Consider the following 18,082-nt stretch of genomic DNA (forward strand, 5'->3'; position numbering starts at 1 on the left):
TCTGCTTCCGATACCGTTTTTTTTCAACACTCTTCTATTTTCCACATTCTTGAAAAATTTTCGACATTGATGCATCTGGGAGCAAAAATGTTACAGACCATTGCGTTAAGGGTACAATTTGCTACAACTTTTGTAGTAAAAGTTTTTCTGTACTCTGCTTCCGCTACCGTTTTTTTTCAACACTCTTCTATTTTCCACATTTTTGAAAAATTCTCGATATTGATGCATCTGGGAGCAAAAATGTTACAGACCATTGCGTTAAGGGTACAATTTGCTACAACTTTTGTAGTAAAAGTTTTTCTGTACTCTGCTTCCGCTACCGTTTTTTTTCAACACTCTTCTATTTTCCACATTTTTGAAAAATTCTCGATATTGATGCATCTGGGAGCAAAAATGTTACAGACCATTGCGTTAAGGGTACAATTTGCTACAACTTTTGTAGTAAAAGTTTTTCTGTACTCTGCTTCCGATACCGTTTTTTTTCAACACTCTTCTATTTTCCACATTCTTGAAAAATTTTCGACATTGATGCATCTGGGAGCAAAAATGTTACAGACCATTGCGTTAAGGGTACAATTTGCTACAACTTTTGTAGTAAAAGTTTTTCTGTACTCTGCTTCCGCTACCGTTTTTTTTCAACACTCTTCTATTTTCCACATTTTTGAAAAATTCTCGATATTGATGCATCTGGGAGCAAAAATGTTACAGACCATTGCGTTAAGGGTACAATTTGCTACAACTTTTGTAGTAAAAGTTTTACTGTACTCTGCTTCCGATACCGTTTTTTTTCAACACTCTTCTATTTTCCACATTTTTGAAAAATTCTCGATATTGATGCATCTGGGAGCAAAAATGTTACAGACCATTGCATTAAGGGTACAATTTGCTACAACTTTTGTAGTAAAAGTTTTTCTGTACTCTGCTTCCGATACAGTTTTTTTTCATCACTCTTCTATTTTCCATATTTTTGAAAAATTCTCGATATTGATGCATCTGGGAGCAAAAATGTTACAAACCATTGCGTTAAGGGCACAATTTGCTACAACTTTTGTAGTAAAAGTTTTTCTGTACTATGGTTCCGATACCGTTTTTTTTCAACACTCTTCTATTTTTAACATTCTTGAAAAATTTTCGACATTGATGCATCTGGGAGCAAAAATGTTAAAGACCATTGCGTTAAGGGTACAATTTGCTACAACTTTTGTAGTAAAAGTTTTACTGTACTCTGCTTCCGATACCGTTTTTTTTCAACACTCTTCTATTTTCCACATTCTTGAAAAATTTTCGACATTGATGCATCTGGGAGCAAAAATGTTACAAACCATTGCGTTAAGGGCACAATTTGCTACAACTTTTGTAGTAAAAGTTTTTCTGTACTATGGTTCCGATACCGTTTTTTTTCAACACTCTTCTATTTTTAACATTCTTGAAAAATTTTCGACATTGATGCATCTGGGAGCAAAAATGTTACAGACCATTGCGTTAAGGGTACAATTTGCTACAACTTTTGTAGTAAAAGTTTTTCTGTACTATGCTTCCGATACCGTTTTTTTTCAACACTCTTCTATTTTTAACATTTTTGAAAAATTCTCGATATTGATGCATCTGGGAGCAAAAATGTTACAGACCATTGCATTAAGGGTACAATTTGCTACAACTTTTGTAGTAAAAGTTTTTCTGTACTCTGCTTCCGCTACCGTTTTTTTTCAACACTCTTCTATTTTCCACATTTTTGAAAAATTCTCGATATTGATGCATCTGGGAGCAAAAATGTTACAAACCATTGCGTTAAGGGCACAATTTGCTACAACTTTTGTAGTAAAAGTTTTTCTGTACTTTGCTTCCGATACCGTTTTTTTTCAACACTCTTCTATTTTTAACATTCTTGTAAAATTTTCGACATTGATGCATCTGGGATCAAAAATGTTACAGACCATTGTCTTAAGGGTACAATTTGCTGCAACTTTTGTAGTAAAAGTTTTTCTGTACTCTGCTTCCGATACCGTTTTTTTTCAACACTCTTCTATTTTCCACATTCTTGAAAAATTTTCGACATTGATGCATCTGGGAGCAAAAATGTTACAGACCATTGCGTTAAGGGCACAATTTGCTACAACTTTTGTAGTAAAAGTTTTTCTGTACTCTGCTTCCGATACCGTTTTTTTTCAACACTCTTCTATTTTCCACATTCTTGAAAAATTTTCGACATTGATGCATCTGGGAGCAAAAATGTTACAGACCATTGCGTTAAGGGCACAATTTGCTACAACTTTTGTAGTAAAAGTTTTTCTGTACTCTGCTTCCGATACCGTTTTTTTTCAACACTCTTCTATTTTTAACATTCTTGAAAAATTTTCGACATTGATGCATCTGGGAGCAAAAATGTTACAGACCATTGCGTTAAGGGTACAATTTGCTACAACTTTTGTAGTAAAAGTTTTTCTGTACTCTGCTTCCGCTACCGTTTTTTTTTCAACACTCTTCTATTTTCCACATTTTTGAAAAATTCTCGATATTGATGCATCTGGGAGCAAAAATGTTACAGACCATTGCGTTAAGGGTACAATTTGCTACAACTTTTGTAGTAAAAGTTTTTCTGTACTCTGCTTCCGCTACCGTTTTTTTTCAACACTCTTCTATTTTCCACATTTTTGAAAAATTCTCGATATTGATGCATCTGGGAGCAAAAATGTTACAGACCATTGCGTTAAGGGTACAATTTGCTACAACTTTTGTAGTAAAAGTTTTTCTGTACTCTGCTTCCGCTACCGTTTTTTTTCAACACTCTTCTATTTTCCACATTTTTGAAAAATTCTCGATGTTGATGCATCTGGGAGCAAAAATGTTACAGACCATTGAGTTAAGGGTACAATTTGCTACAACTTTTGTAGTAAAAGTTTTTCTGTACTCTGCTTCCGATACCGTTTTTTTTCAACACTCTTCTATTTTCCACATTCTTGAAAAATTTTCGACATTGATGCATCTGGGAGCAAAAATGTTACAGACCATTGCGTTAAGGGTACAATTTGCTACAACTTTTGTAGTAAAAGTTTTTCTGTACTCTGCTTCCGCTACCGTTTTTTTTCAACACTCTTCTATTTTCCACATTTTTGAAAAATTCTCGATATTGATGCATCTGGGAGCAAAAATGTTACAGACCATTGCGTTAAGGGTACAATTTGCTACAACTTTTGTAGTAAAAGTTTTTCTGTACTCTGCTTCCGCTACCGTTTTTTTTCAACACTCTTCTATTTTCCACATTTTTGAAAAATTCTCGATATTGATGCATCTGGGAGCAAAAATGTTACAGACCATTGCGTTAAGGGTACAATTTGCTACAACTTTTGTAGTAAAAGTTTTTCTGTACTCTGCTTCCGATACCGTTTTTTTTCAACACTCTTCTATTTTCCACATTCTTGAAAAATTTTCGACATTGATGCATCTGGGAGCAAAAATGTTACAGACCATTGCGTTAAGGGTACAATTTGCTACAACTTTTGTAGTAAAAGTTTTTCTGTACTCTGCTTCCGCTACCGTTTTTTTTCAACACTCTTCTATTTTCCACATTTTTGAAAAATTCTCGATATTGATGCATCTGGGAGCAAAAATGTTACAGACCATTGCGTTAAGGGTACAATTTGCTACAACTTTTGTAGTAAAAGTTTTACTGTACTCTGCTTCCGATACCGTTTTTTTTCAACACTCTTCTATTTTCCACATTTTTGAAAAATTCTCGATATTGATGCATCTGGGAGCAAAAATGTTACAGACCATTGCATTAAGGGTACAATTTGCTACAACTTTTGTAGTAAAAGTTTTTCTGTACTCTGCTTCCGATACAGTTTTTTTTCATCACTCTTCTATTTTCCATATTTTTGAAAAATTCTCGATATTGATGCATCTGGGAGCAAAAATGTTACAAACCATTGCGTTAAGGGCACAATTTGCTACAACTTTTGTAGTAAAAGTTTTTCTGTACTATGGTTCCGATACCGTTTTTTTTCAACACTCTTCTATTTTTAACATTCTTGAAAAATTTTCGACATTGATGCATCTGGGAGCAAAAATGTTAAAGACCATTGCGTTAAGGGTACAATTTGCTACAACTTTTGTAGTAAAAGTTTTACTGTACTCTGCTTCCGATACCGTTTTTTTTCAACACTCTTCTATTTTCCACATTCTTGAAAAATTTTCGACATTGATGCATCTGGGAGCAAAAATGTTACAAACCATTGCGTTAAGGGCACAATTTGCTACAACTTTTGTAGTAAAAGTTTTTCTGTACTATGGTTCCGATACCGTTTTTTTTCAACACTCTTCTATTTTTAACATTCTTGAAAAATTTTCGACATTGATGCATCTGGGAGCAAAAATGTTACAGACCATTGCGTTAAGGGTACAATTTGCTACAACTTTTGTAGTAAAAGTTTTTCTGTACTATGCTTCCGATACCGTTTTTTTTCAACACTCTTCTATTTTTAACATTTTTGAAAAATTCTCGATATTGATGCATCTGGGAGCAAAAATGTTACAGACCATTGCATTAAGGGTACAATTTGCTACAACTTTTGTAGTAAAAGTTTTTCTGTACTCTGCTTCCGCTACCGTTTTTTTTCAACACTCTTCTATTTTCCACATTTTTGAAAAATTCTCGATATTGATGCATCTGGGAGCAAAAATGTTACAAACCATTGCGTTAAGGGCACAATTTGCTACAACTTTTGTAGTAAAAGTTTTTCTGTACTTTGCTTCCGATACCGTTTTTTTTCAACACTCTTCTATTTTTAACATTCTTGTAAAATTTTCGACATTGATGCATCTGGGATCAAAAATGTTACAGACCATTGTCTTAAGGGTACAATTTGCTGCAACTTTTGTAGTAAAAGTTTTTCTGTACTCTGCTTCCGATACCGTTTTTTTTCAACACTCTTCTATTTTCCACATTCTTGAAAAATTTTCGACATTGATGCATCTGGGAGCAAAAATGTTACAGACCATTGCGTTAAGGGCACAATTTGCTACAACTTTTGTAGTAAAAGTTTTTCTGTACTCTGCTTCCGATACCGTTTTTTTTCAACACTCTTCTATTTTCCACATTCTTGAAAAATTTTCGACATTGATGCATCTGGGAGCAAAAATGTTACAGACCATTGCGTTAAGGGCACAATTTGCTACAACTTTTGTAGTAAAAGTTTTTCTGTACTCTGCTTCCGATACCGTTTTTTTTCAACACTCTTCTATTTTTAACATTCTTGAAAAATTTTCGACATTGATGCATCTGGGAGCAAAAATGTTACAGACCATTGCGTTAAGGGTACAATTTGCTACAACTTTTGTAGTAAAAGTTTTTCTGTACTCTGCTTCCGCTACCGTTTTTTTTTCAACACTCTTCTATTTTCCACATTTTTGAAAAATTCTCGATATTGATGCATCTGGGAGCAAAAATGTTACAGACCATTGCGTTAAGGGTACAATTTGCTACAACTTTTGTAGTAAAAGTTTTTCTGTACTCTGCTTCCGCTACCGTTTTTTTTCAACACTCTTCTATTTTCCACATTTTTGAAAAATTCTCGATATTGATGCATCTGGGAGCAAAAATGTTACAGACCATTGCGTTAAGGGTACAATTTGCTACAACTTTTGTAGTAAAAGTTTTTCTGTACTCTGCTTCCGCTACCGTTTTTTTTCAACACTCTTCTATTTTCCACATTTTTGAAAAATTCTCGATGTTGATGCATCTGGGAGCAAAAATGTTACAGACCATTGCGTTAAGGGTACAATTTGCTACAACTTTTGTAGTAAAAGTTTTTCTGTACTCTGCTTCCGATACCGTTTTTTTTCAACACTCTTCTATTTTCCACATTCTTGAAAAATTTTCGACATTGATGCATCTGGGAGCAAAAATGTTACAGACCATTGCGTTAAGGGTACAATTTGCTACAACTTTTGTAGTAAAAGTTTTTCTGTACTCTGCTTCCGCTACCGTTTTTTTTCAACACTCTTCTATTTTCCACATTTTTGAAAAATTCTCGATATTGATGCATCTGGGAGCAAAAATGTTACAGACCATTGCGTTAAGGGTACAATTTGCTACAACTTTTGTAGTAAAAGTTTTTCTGTACTCTGCTTCCGCTACCGTTTTTTTTCAACACTCTTCTATTTTCCACATTTTTGAAAAATTCTCGATATTGATGCATCTGGGAGCAAAAATGTTACAGACCATTGCGTTAAGGGTACAATTTGCTACAACTTTTGTAGTAAAAGTTTTTCTGTACTCTGCTTCCGCTACCGTTTTTTTTCAACACTCTTCTATTTTCCACATTTTTGAAAAATTCTCGATATTGATGCATCTGGGAGCAAAAATGTTACAGACCATTGCGTTAAGGGTACAATTTGCTACAACTTTTGTAGTAAAAGTTTTACTGTACTCTGCTTCCGATACCGTTTTTTTTCAACACTCTTCTATTTTCCACATTTTTGAAAAATTCTCGATATTGATGCATCTGGGAGCAAAAATGTTACAAACCATTGCGTTAAGGGCACAATTTGCTACAACTTTTGTAGTAAAAGTTTTTCTGTACTTTGCTTCCGATACCGTTTTTTTTCAACACTCTTCTATTTTTAACATTCTTGTAAAATTTTCGACATTGATGCATCTGGGATCAAAAATGTTACAGACCATTGTCTTAAGGGTACAATTTGCTGCAACTTTTGTAGTAAAAGTTTTTCTGTACTCTGCTTCCGATACCGTTTTTTTTCAACACTCTTCTATTTTCCACATTCTTGAAAAATTTTCGACATTGATGCATCTGGGAGCAAAAATGTTACAGACCATTGCGTTAAGGGCACAATTTGCTACAACTTTTGTAGTAAAAGTTTTTCTGTACTCTGCTTCCGATACCGTTTTTTTTCAACACTCTTCTATTTTCCACATTCTTGAAAAATTTTCGACATTGATGCATCTGGGAGCAAAAATGTTACAGACCATTGCGTTAAGGGCACAATTTGCTACAACTTTTGTAGTAAAAGTTTTTCTGTACTCTGCTTCCGATACCGTTTTTTTTCAACACTCTTCTATTTTTAACATTCTTGAAAAATTTTCGACATTGATGCATCTGGGAGCAAAAATGTTACAGACCATTGCGTTAAGGGTACAATTTGCTACAACTTTTGTAGTAAAAGTTTTTCTGTACTCTGCTTCCGCTACCGTTTTTTTTTCAACACTCTTCTATTTTCCACATTTTTGAAAAATTCTCGATATTGATGCATCTGGGAGCAAAAATGTTACAGACCATTGCGTTAAGGGTACAATTTGCTACAACTTTTGTAGTAAAAGTTTTTCTGTACTCTGCTTCCGCTACCGTTTTTTTTCAACACTCTTCTATTTTCCACATTTTTGAAAAATTCTCGATATTGATGCATCTGGGAGCAAAAATGTTACAGACCATTGCGTTAAGGGTACAATTTGCTACAACTTTTGTAGTAAAAGTTTTTCTGTACTCTGCTTCCGCTACCGTTTTTTTTCAACACTCTTCTATTTTCCACATTTTTGAAAAATTCTCGATGTTGATGCATCTGGGAGCAAAAATGTTACAGACCATTGCGTTAAGGGTACAATTTGCTACAACTTTTGTAGTAAAAGTTTTTCTGTACTCTGCTTCCGATACCGTTTTTTTTCAACACTCTTCTATTTTCCACATTCTTGAAAAATTTTCGACATTGATGCATCTGGGAGCAAAAATGTTACAGACCATTGCGTTAAGGGTACAATTTGCTACAACTTTTGTAGTAAAAGTTTTTCTGTACTCTGCTTCCGCTACCGTTTTTTTTCAACACTCTTCTATTTTCCACATTTTTGAAAAATTCTCGATATTGATGCATCTGGGAGCAAAAATGTTACAGACCATTGCGTTAAGGGTACAATTTGCTACAACTTTTGTAGTAAAAGTTTTTCTGTACTCTGCTTCCGCTACCGTTTTTTTTCAACACTCTTCTATTTTCCACATTTTTGAAAAATTCTCGATATTGATGCATCTGGGAGCAAAAATGTTACAGACCATTGCGTTAAGGGTACAATTTGCTACAACTTTTGTAGTAAAAGTTTTTCTGTACTCTGCTTCCGCTACCGTTTTTTTTCAACACTCTTCTATTTTCCACATTTTTGAAAAATTCTCGATATTGATGCATCTGGGAGCAAAAATGTTACAGACCATTGCGTTAAGGGTACAATTTGCTACAACTTTTGTAGTAAAAGTTTTTCTGTACTCTGCTTCCGCTACCGTTTTTTTTCAACACTCTTCTATTTTCCACATTTTTGAAAAATTCTCGATATTGATGCATCTGGGAGCAAAAATGTTACAGACCATTGCGTTAAGGGTACAATTTGCTACAACTTTTGTAGTAAAAGTTTTTCTGTACTCTGCTTCCGATACCGTTTTTTTTCAACACTCTTCTATTTTCCACATTTTTGAAAAATTCTCGATATTGATGCATCTGGGAGCAAAAATATTACAGACCATTGCATTAAGGGTACAATTTGCTACAACTTTTGTAGTAAAAGTTTTTCTGTACTCTGCTTCCGATACAGTTTTTTTTCATCACTCTTCTATTTTCCATATTTTTGAAAAATTCTCGATATTGATGCATCTGGGAGCAAAAATGTTACAAACCATTGCGTTAAGGGCACAATTTGCTACAACTTTTGTAGTAAAAGTTTTTCTGTACTATGGTTCCGATACCGTTTTTTTTCAACACTCTTCTATTTTTAACATTCTTGAAAAATTTTCGACATTGATGCATCTGGGAGCAAAAATGTTAAAGACCATTGCGTTAAGGGTACAATTTGCTACAACTTTTGTAGTAAAAGTTTTACTGTACTCTGCTTCCGATACCGTTTTTTTTTCAACACTCTTCTATTTTCCACATTCTTGAAAAATTTTCGACATTGATGCATCTGGGAGCAAAAATGTTACAAACCATTGCGTTAAGGGCACAATTTGCTACAACTTTTGTAGTAAAAGTTTTTCTGTACTATGGTTCCGATACCGTTTTTTTTCAACACTCTTCTATTTTTAACATTCTTGAAAAATTTTCGACATTGATGCATCTGGGAGCAAAAATGTTACAGACCATTGCGTTAAGGGTACAATTTGCTACAACTTTTGTAGTAAAAGTTTTTCTGTACTATGCTTCCGATACCGTTTTTTTTCAACACTCTTCTATTTTTAACATTTTTGAAAAATTCTCGATATTGATGCATCTGGGAGCAAAAATGTTACAGACCATTGCATTAAGGGTACAATTTGCTACAACTTTTGTAGTAAAAGTTTTTCTGTACTCTGCTTCCGATACAGTTTTTTTCATCACTCTTCTATTTTCCATATTTTTGAAAAATTCTCGATATTGATGCATCTGGGAGCAAAAATGTTACAAACCATTGCGTTAAGGGCACAATTTGCTACAACTTTTGTAGTAAAAGTTTTTCTGTACTATGGTTCCGATACCGTTTTTTTTCAACACTCTTCTATTTTTAACATTCTTGAAAAATTTTCGACATTGATGCATCTGGGAGCAAAAATGTTACAAACCATTGCGTTAAGGGTACAATTTGCTACAACTTTTGTAGTAAAAGTTTTTCTGTACTCTGCTTCCGTTACCGTTTTTTTTCAACTCTTCTATTTTCCACATTTTTGAAAAATTCTCGATATTGATGCATCTGGGAGCAAAAATGTTACAGACCATTGCATTAAGGGTACAATTTGCTACAACTTTTGTAGTAAAAGTTTTTCTGTACTCTGCTTCCGATACAGTTTTTTTTCATCACTCTTCTATTTTCCATATTTTTGAAAAATTCTCGATATTGATGCATCTGGGAGCAAAAATGTTACAAACCATTGCGTTAAGGGCACAATTTGCTACAACTGTTGTAGTAAAAGTTTTTCTGTACTATGGTTCCGATACCGTTTTTTTTTCAACACTCTTCTATTTTCCACATTCTTGAAAAATTTTCGACATTGATGCATCTGGGAGCAAAAATGTTACAAACCATTGCGTTAAGGGCACAATTTGCTACAACTTTTGTAGTAAAAGTTTTTCTGTACTATGGTTCCGATACCGTTTTTTTTCAACACTCTTCTATTTTTAACATTCTTGAAAAATTTTCGACATTGATGCATCTGGGAGCAAAAATGTTACAGACCATTGCGTTAAGGGTACAATTTGCTACAACTTTTGTAGTAAAAGTTTTTCTGTACTATGCTTCCGATACCGTTTTTTTTCAACACTCTTCTATTTTTAACATTTTTGAAAAATTCTCGATATTGATGCATCTGGGAGCAAAAATGTTACAGACCATTGCATTAAGGGTACAATTTGCTACAACTTTTGTAGTAAAAGTTTTTCTGTACTCTGCTTCCGATACAGTTTTTTTTCATCACTCTTCTATTTTCCATATTTTTGAAAAATTCTCGATATTGATGCATCTGGGAGCAAAAATGTTACAAACCATTGCGTTAAGGGCACAATTTGCTACAACTTTTGTAGTAAAAGTTTTTCTGTACTATGGTTCCGATACCGTTTTTTTTCAACACTCTTCTATTTTTAACATTCTTGAAAAATTTTCGACATTGATGCATCTGGGAGCAAAAATGTTACAAACCATTGCGTTAAGGGTACAATTTGCTACAACTTTTGTAGTAAAAGTTTTTCTGTACTCTGCTTCCGTTACCGTTTTTTTTCAACTCTTCTATTTTCCACATTTTTGAAAAATTCTCGATATTGATGCATCTGGGAGCAAAAATGTTACAGACCATTGCATTAAGGGTACAATTTGCTACAACTTTTGTAGTAAAAGTTTTTCTGTACTCTGCTTCCGATACAGTTTTTTTTCATCACTCTTCTATTTTCCATATTTTTGAAAAATTCTCGATATTGATGCATCTGGGAGCAAAAATGTTACAAACCATTGCGTTAAGGGCACAATTTGCTACAACTTTTGTAGTAAAAGTTTTTCTGTACTATGGTTCCGATACCGTTTTTTTTTCAACACTCTTCTATTTTTAACATTCTTGAAAAATTTTCGACATTGATGCATCTGGGAGCAAAAATGTTAGAGACCATTGCGTTAAGGGTACAATTTGCTACAACTTTTGTAGTAAAAGTTTTACTGTACTCTGCTTCCGATACCGTTTTTTTTCAACACTCTTCTATTTTCCACATTTTTGAAAAATTCTCGATATTGATGCATCTGGGAGCAAAAATGTTACAGACCATTGCGTTAAGGGTACAATTTGCTACAACTTTTGTAGTAAAAGTTTTTCTGTACTCTGCTTCCGATACCGTTTTTTTTCAACACTCTTCTATTTTCCACATTCTTGAAAAATTTTCGACATTGATGCATCTGGGAGCAAAAATGTTACAGACCATTGCGTTAAGGGTACAATTTGCTACAACTTTTGTAGTAAAAGTTTTTCTGTACTCTGCTTCCGCTACCGTTTTTTTTCAACACTCTTCTATTTTCCACATTTTTGAAAAATTCTCGATATTGATGCATCTGGGAGCAAAAATGTTACAGACCATTGCGTTAAGGGTACAATTTGCTACAACTTTTGTAGTAAAAGTTTTTCTGTACTCTGCTTCCGCTACCGTTTTTTTTCAACACTCTTCTATTTTCCACATTTTTGAAAAATTCTCGATATTGATGCATCTGGGAGCAAAAATGTTACAGACCATTGCATTAAGGGTACAATTTGCTACAACTTTTGTAGTAAAAGTTTTTCTGTACTCTGCTTCCGATACAGTTTTTTTTCATCACTCTTCTATTTTCCATATTTTTGAAAAATTCTCGATATTGATGCATCTGGGAGCAAAAATGTTACAAACCATTGCGTTAAGGGCACAATTTGCTACAACTTTTGTAGTAAAAGTTTTTCTGTACTATGGTTCCGATACCGTTTTTTTTCAACACTCTTCTATTTTTAACATTCTTGAAAAATTTTCGACATTGATGCATCTGGGAGCAAAAATGTTACAGACCATTGCGTTAAGGGTACAATTTGCTACAACTTTTGTAGTAAAAGTTTTACTGTACTCTGCTTCCGATACCGTTTTTTTTCAACACTCTTCTATTTTCCACATTCTTGAAAAATTTTCGACATTGATGCATCTGGGAGCAAAAATGTTACAGACCATTGCGTTAAGGGTACAATTTGCTACAACTTTTGTAGTAAAAGTTTTACTGTACTCTGCTTCCGATACCGTTTTTTTTCAACACTCTTCTATTTTCCACATTTTTGAAAAATTCTCGATATTGATGCATCTGGGAGCAAAAATGTTACAGACCATTGCGTTAAGGGTACAATTTGCTACAACTTTTGTAGTAAAAGTTTTTCTGTACTCTGCTTCCGATACCGTTTTTTTTCAACACTCTTCTATTTTCCACATTTTTGAAAAATTCTCGATATTGATGCATCTGGGAGCAAAAATGTTACAGACCATTGCATTAAGGGTACAATTTGCTACAACTTTTGTAGTAAAAGTTTTTCTGTACTCTGCTTCCGATACAGTTTTTTTTCATCACTCTTCTATTTTCCATATTTTTGAAAAATTTTCGACATTGATGCATCTGGGAGCAAAAATGTTACAGACCATTGCGTTAAGGGTACAATTTGCTACAACTTTTGTAGTAAAAGTTTTTCTGTACTCTGCTTCCGCTACCGTTTTTTTTCAACACTCTTCTATTTTCCACATTTTTGAAAAATTCTCGATATTGATGCATCTGGGAGCAAAAATGTTACAAACCATTGCGTTAAGGGCACAATTTGCTACAACTTTTGTAGTAAAAGTTTTTCTGTACTTTGCTTCCGATACCGTTTTTTTTCAACACTCTTCTATTTTTAACATTCTTGTAAAATTTTCGACATTGATGCATCTGGGATCAAAAATGTTACAGACCATTGTCTTAAGGGTACAATTTGCTGCAACTTTTGTAGTAAAAGTTTTTCTGTACTCTGCTTCCGATACCGTTTTTTTTCAACACTCTTCTATTTTCCACATTCTTGAAAAATTTTCGACATTGATGCATCTGGGAGCAAAAATGTTACAGACCATTGCGTTAAGGGTACAATTTGCTACAACTTTTGTAGTAAAAGTTTTTCTGTACTCTGCTTCCGATACCGTTTTTTTTCAACACTCTTCTATTTTCCACATTCTTGAAAAATTTTCGACATTGATGCATCTGGGAGCAAAAATGTTACAGACCATTGCGTTAAGGGCACAATTTGCTACAACTTTTGTAGTAAAAGTTTTTCTGTACTCTGCTTCCGATACCGTTTTTTTTCAACACTCTTCTATTTTTAACATTCTTGAAAAATTTTCGACATTGATGCATCTGGGAGCAAAAATGTTACAGACCATTGCGTTAAGGGTACAATTTGCTACAACTTTTGTAGTAAAAGTTTTTCTGTACTCTGCTTCCGCTACCGTTTTTTTTCAACACTCTTCTATTTTCCACATTTTTGAAAAATTCTCGATATTGATGCATCTGGGAGCAAAAATGTTACAGACCATTGCGTTAAGGGTACAATTTGCTACAACTTTTGTAGTAAAAGTTTTTCTGTACTCTGCTTCCGCTACCGTTTTTTTTTCAACACTCTTCTATTTTCCACATTTTTGAAAAATTCTCGATATTGATGCATCTGGGAGCAAAAATGTTACAGACCATTGCGTTAAGGGTACAATTTGCTACAACTTTTGTAGTAAAAGTTTTTCTGTACTCTGCTTCCGCTACCGTTTTTTTTCAACACTCTTCTATTTTCCACATTTTTGAAAAATTCTCGATATTGATGCATCTGGGAGCAAAAATGTTACAAACCATTGCGTTAAGGGCACAATTTGCTACAACTTTTGTAGTAAAAGTTTTTCTGTACTTTGCTTCCGATACCGTTTTTTTTCAACACTCTTCTATTTTTAACATTCTTGTAAAATTTTCGACATTGATGCATCTGGGATCAAAAATGTTACAGACCATTGTCTTAAGGGTACAATTTGCTGCAACTTTTGTAGTAAAAGTTTTTCTGTACTCTGCTTCCGATACCGTTTTTTTTCAACACTCTTCTATTTTCCACATTCTTGAAAAATTTTCGATATTGATGCATCTGGGAGCAAAAATGTTACAGACCATTGCGTTAAGGGTACAATTTGCTACAACTTTTGTAGTAAAAGTTTTTCTGTACTCTGCTTCCACTACCGTTTTTTTTCAACACTCTTCTATTTTCCACATTTTTGAAAAATTCTCGATATTGATGCATCTGGGAGCAAAAATGTTACAGACCATTGCGTTAAGGGTACAATTTGCTACAACTTTTGTAGTAAAAGTTTTTCTGTACTCTGCTTCCGCTACCGTTTTTTTTCAACACTCTTCTATTTTCCACATTTTTGAAAAATTCTCGATATTGATGCATCTGGGAGCAAAAATGTTACAGACCATTGCGTTAAGGGTACAATTTGCTACAACTTTTGTAGTAAAAGTTTTTCTGTACTCTGCTTCCGATACCGTTTTTTTTCAACACTCTTCTATTTTCCACATTCTTGAAAAATTTTCGACATTGATGCATCTGGGAGCAAAAATGTTACAGACCATTGCGTTAAGGGTACAATTTGCTACAACTTTTGTAGTAAAAGTTTTTCTGTACTCTGCTTCCACTACCGTTTTTTTTCAACACTCTTCTATTTTCCACATTTTTGAAAAATTCTCGATATTGATGCATCTGGGAGCAAAAATGTTACAGACCATTGCGTTAAGGGTACAATTTGCTACAACTTTTGTAGTAAAAGTTTTTCTGTACTCTGCTTCCACTACCGTTTTTTTTCAACACTCTTCTATTTTCCACATTTTTGAAAAATTCTCGATATTGATGCATCTGGGAGCAAAAATGTTACAGACCATTGCGTTAAGGGTACAATTTGCTACAACTTTTGTAGTAAAAGTTTTTCTGTACTCTGCTTCCGCTACCGTTTTTTTTCAACACTCTTCTATTTTCCACATTTTTGAAAAATTCTCGATATTGATGCATCTGGGAGCAAAAATGTTACAGACCATTGCGTTAAGGGTACAATTTGCTACAACTTTTGTAGTAAAAGTTTTTCTGTACTCTGCTTCCGATACCGTTTTTTTTCAACACTCTTCTATTTTCCACATTCTTGAAAAATTTTCGACATTGATGCATCTGGGAGCAAAAATGTTACAGACCATTGCGTTAAGGGTACAATTTGCTACAACTTTTGTAGTAAAAGTTTTTCTGTACTCTGCTTCCACTACCGTTTTTTTTCAACACTCTTCTATTTTCCACATTTTTGAAAAATTCTCGATATTGATGCATCTGGGAGCAAAAATGTTACAGACCATTGCGTTAAGGGTACAATTTGCTACAACTTTTGTAGTAAAAGTTTTTCTGTACTCTGCTTCCGCTACCGTTTTTTTTCAACACTCTTCTATTTTCCACATTTTTGAAAAATTCTCGATATTGATGCATCTGGGAGCAAAAATGTTACAGACCATTGCGTTAAGGGTACAATTTGCTACAACTTTTGTAGTAAAAGTTTTTCTGTACTCTGCTTCCGATACCGTTTTTTTTCAACACTCTTCTATTTTCCACATTCTTGAAAAATTTTCGACATTGATGCATCTGGGAGCAAAAATGTTACAGACCATTGCGTTAAGGGTACAATTTGCTACAACTTTTGTAGTAAAAGTTTTTCTGTACTCTGCTTCCGCTACCGTTTTTTTTCAACACTCTTCTATTTTCCACATTTTTGAAAAATTCTCGATATTGATGCATCTGGGAGCAAAAATGTTACAGACCATTGCGTTAAGGGTACAATTTGCTACAACTTTTGTAGTAAAAGTTTTTCTGTACTCTGCTTCCGCTACCGTTTTTTTTCAACACTCTTCTATTTTCCACATTTTTGAAAAATTCTCGATATTGATGCATCTGGGAGCAAAAATGTTACAAACCATTGTCTTAAGGGTACAATTTGCTGCAACTTTTGTAGTAAAAGTTTTTCTGTACTCTGCTTCCGATACCGTTTTTTTTCAACACTCTTCTATTTTCCACATTCTTGAAAAATTTTCGACATTGATGCATCTGGGAGCAAAAATGTTACAGACCATTGCGTTAAGGGTACAATTTGCTACAACTTTTGTAGTAAAAGTTTTTCTGTACTCTGCTTCCGATACCGTTTTTTTTCAACACTCTTCTATTTTCCACATTCTTGAAAAATTTTCGACATTGATGCATCTGGGAGCAAAAATGTTACAGACCATTGCGTTAAGGGCACAATTTGCTACAACTTTTGTAGTAAAAGTTTTTCTGTACTCTGCTTCCGATACCGTTTTTTTTCAACACTCTTCTATTTTTAACATTCTTGAAAAATTTTCGACATTGATGCATCTGGGAGCAAAAATATTACAGACCATTGCGTTAAGGGTACAATTTGCTACAACTTTTGTAGTAAAAGTTTTTCTGTACTCTGCTTCCGCTACCGTTTTTTTTCAACACTCTTCTATTTTCCACATTTTTGAAAAATTCTCGATATTGATGCATCTGGGAGCAAAAATGTTACAGACCATTGCGTTAAGGGTACAATTTGCTACAACTTTTGTAGTAAAAGTTTTTCTGTACTCTGCTTCCGCTACCGTTTTTTTTCAACACTCTTCTATTTTCCACATTTTTGAAAAATTCTCGATATTGATGCATCTGGGAGCAAAAATGTTACAGACCATTGCGTTAAGGGTACAATTTGCTACAACTTTTGTAGTAAAAGTTTTTCTGTACTCTGCTTCCGCTACCGTTTTTTTTCAACACTCTTCTATTTTCCACATTTTTGAAAAACTCTCGATATTGATGCATCTGGGAGCAAAAATGTTACAGACCATTGCGTTAAGGGTACAATTTGCTACAACTTTTGTAGTAAAAGTTTTTCTGTACTCTGCTTCCGATACCGTTTTTTTTCAACACTCTTCTATTTTCCACATTCTTGAAAAATTTTCGACATTGATGCATCTGGGAGCAAAAATGTTACAGACCATTGCGATAAGGGTACAATTTGCTACAACTTTTGTAGTAAAAGTTTTTCTGTACTCTGCTTCCGCTACCGTTTTTTTTCAACACTCTTCTATTTTCCACATTTTTGAAAAATTCTCGATATTGATGCATCTGGGAGCAAAAATGTTAGAGACCATTGCGTTAAGGGTACAATTTGCTACAACTTTTGTAGTAAAAGTTTTTCTGTACTCTGCTTCCGCTACCGTTTTTTTTCAACACTCTTCTATTTTCCACATTTTTGAAAAATTCTCGATATTGATGCATCTGGGAGCAAAAATGTTACAGACCATTGCGTTAAGGGTACAATTTGCTACAACTTTTGTAGTAAAAGTTTTTCTGTACTCTGCTTCCGATACCGTTTTTTTTCAACACTCTTCTATTTTCCACATTCTTGAAAAATTTTCGACATTGATGCATCTGGGAGCAAAAATGTTACAGACCATTGCGTTAAGGGTACAATTTGCTACAACTTTTGTAGTAAAAGTTTTTCTGTACTCTGCTTCCGCTACCGTTTTTTTTCAACACTCTTCTATTTTCCACATTTTTGAAAAATTCTCGATATTGATGCATCTGGGAGCAAAAATGTTACAGACCATTGCGTTAAGGGTACAATTTGCTACAACTTTTGTAGTAAAAGTTTTTCTGTACTCTGCTTCCGCTACCGTTTTTTTTCAACACTCTTCTATTTTCCACATTTTTGAAAAATTCTCGATATTGATGCATCTGGGAGCAAAAATGTTACAGACCATTGCGTTAAGGGTACAATTTGCTACAACTTTTGTAGTAAAAGTTTTTCTGTACTCTGCTTCCGATACCGTTTTTTTTCAACACTCTTCTATTTTCCACATTCTTGAAAAATTTTCGACATTGATGCATCTGGGAGCAAAAATGTTACAGACCATTGCGTTAAGGGTACAATTTGCTACAACTTTTGTAGTAAAAGTTTTTCTGTACTCTGCTTCCGCTACCGTTTTTTTTCA

Source organism: Onthophagus taurus, unplaced genomic scaffold (assembly GCF_036711975.1).
Source record: "Onthophagus taurus isolate NC unplaced genomic scaffold, IU_Otau_3.0 ScKx7SY_12, whole genome shotgun sequence".
Classification (NCBI taxonomy): Eukaryota; Metazoa; Arthropoda; class Insecta; order Coleoptera; family Scarabaeidae; genus Onthophagus; species Onthophagus taurus.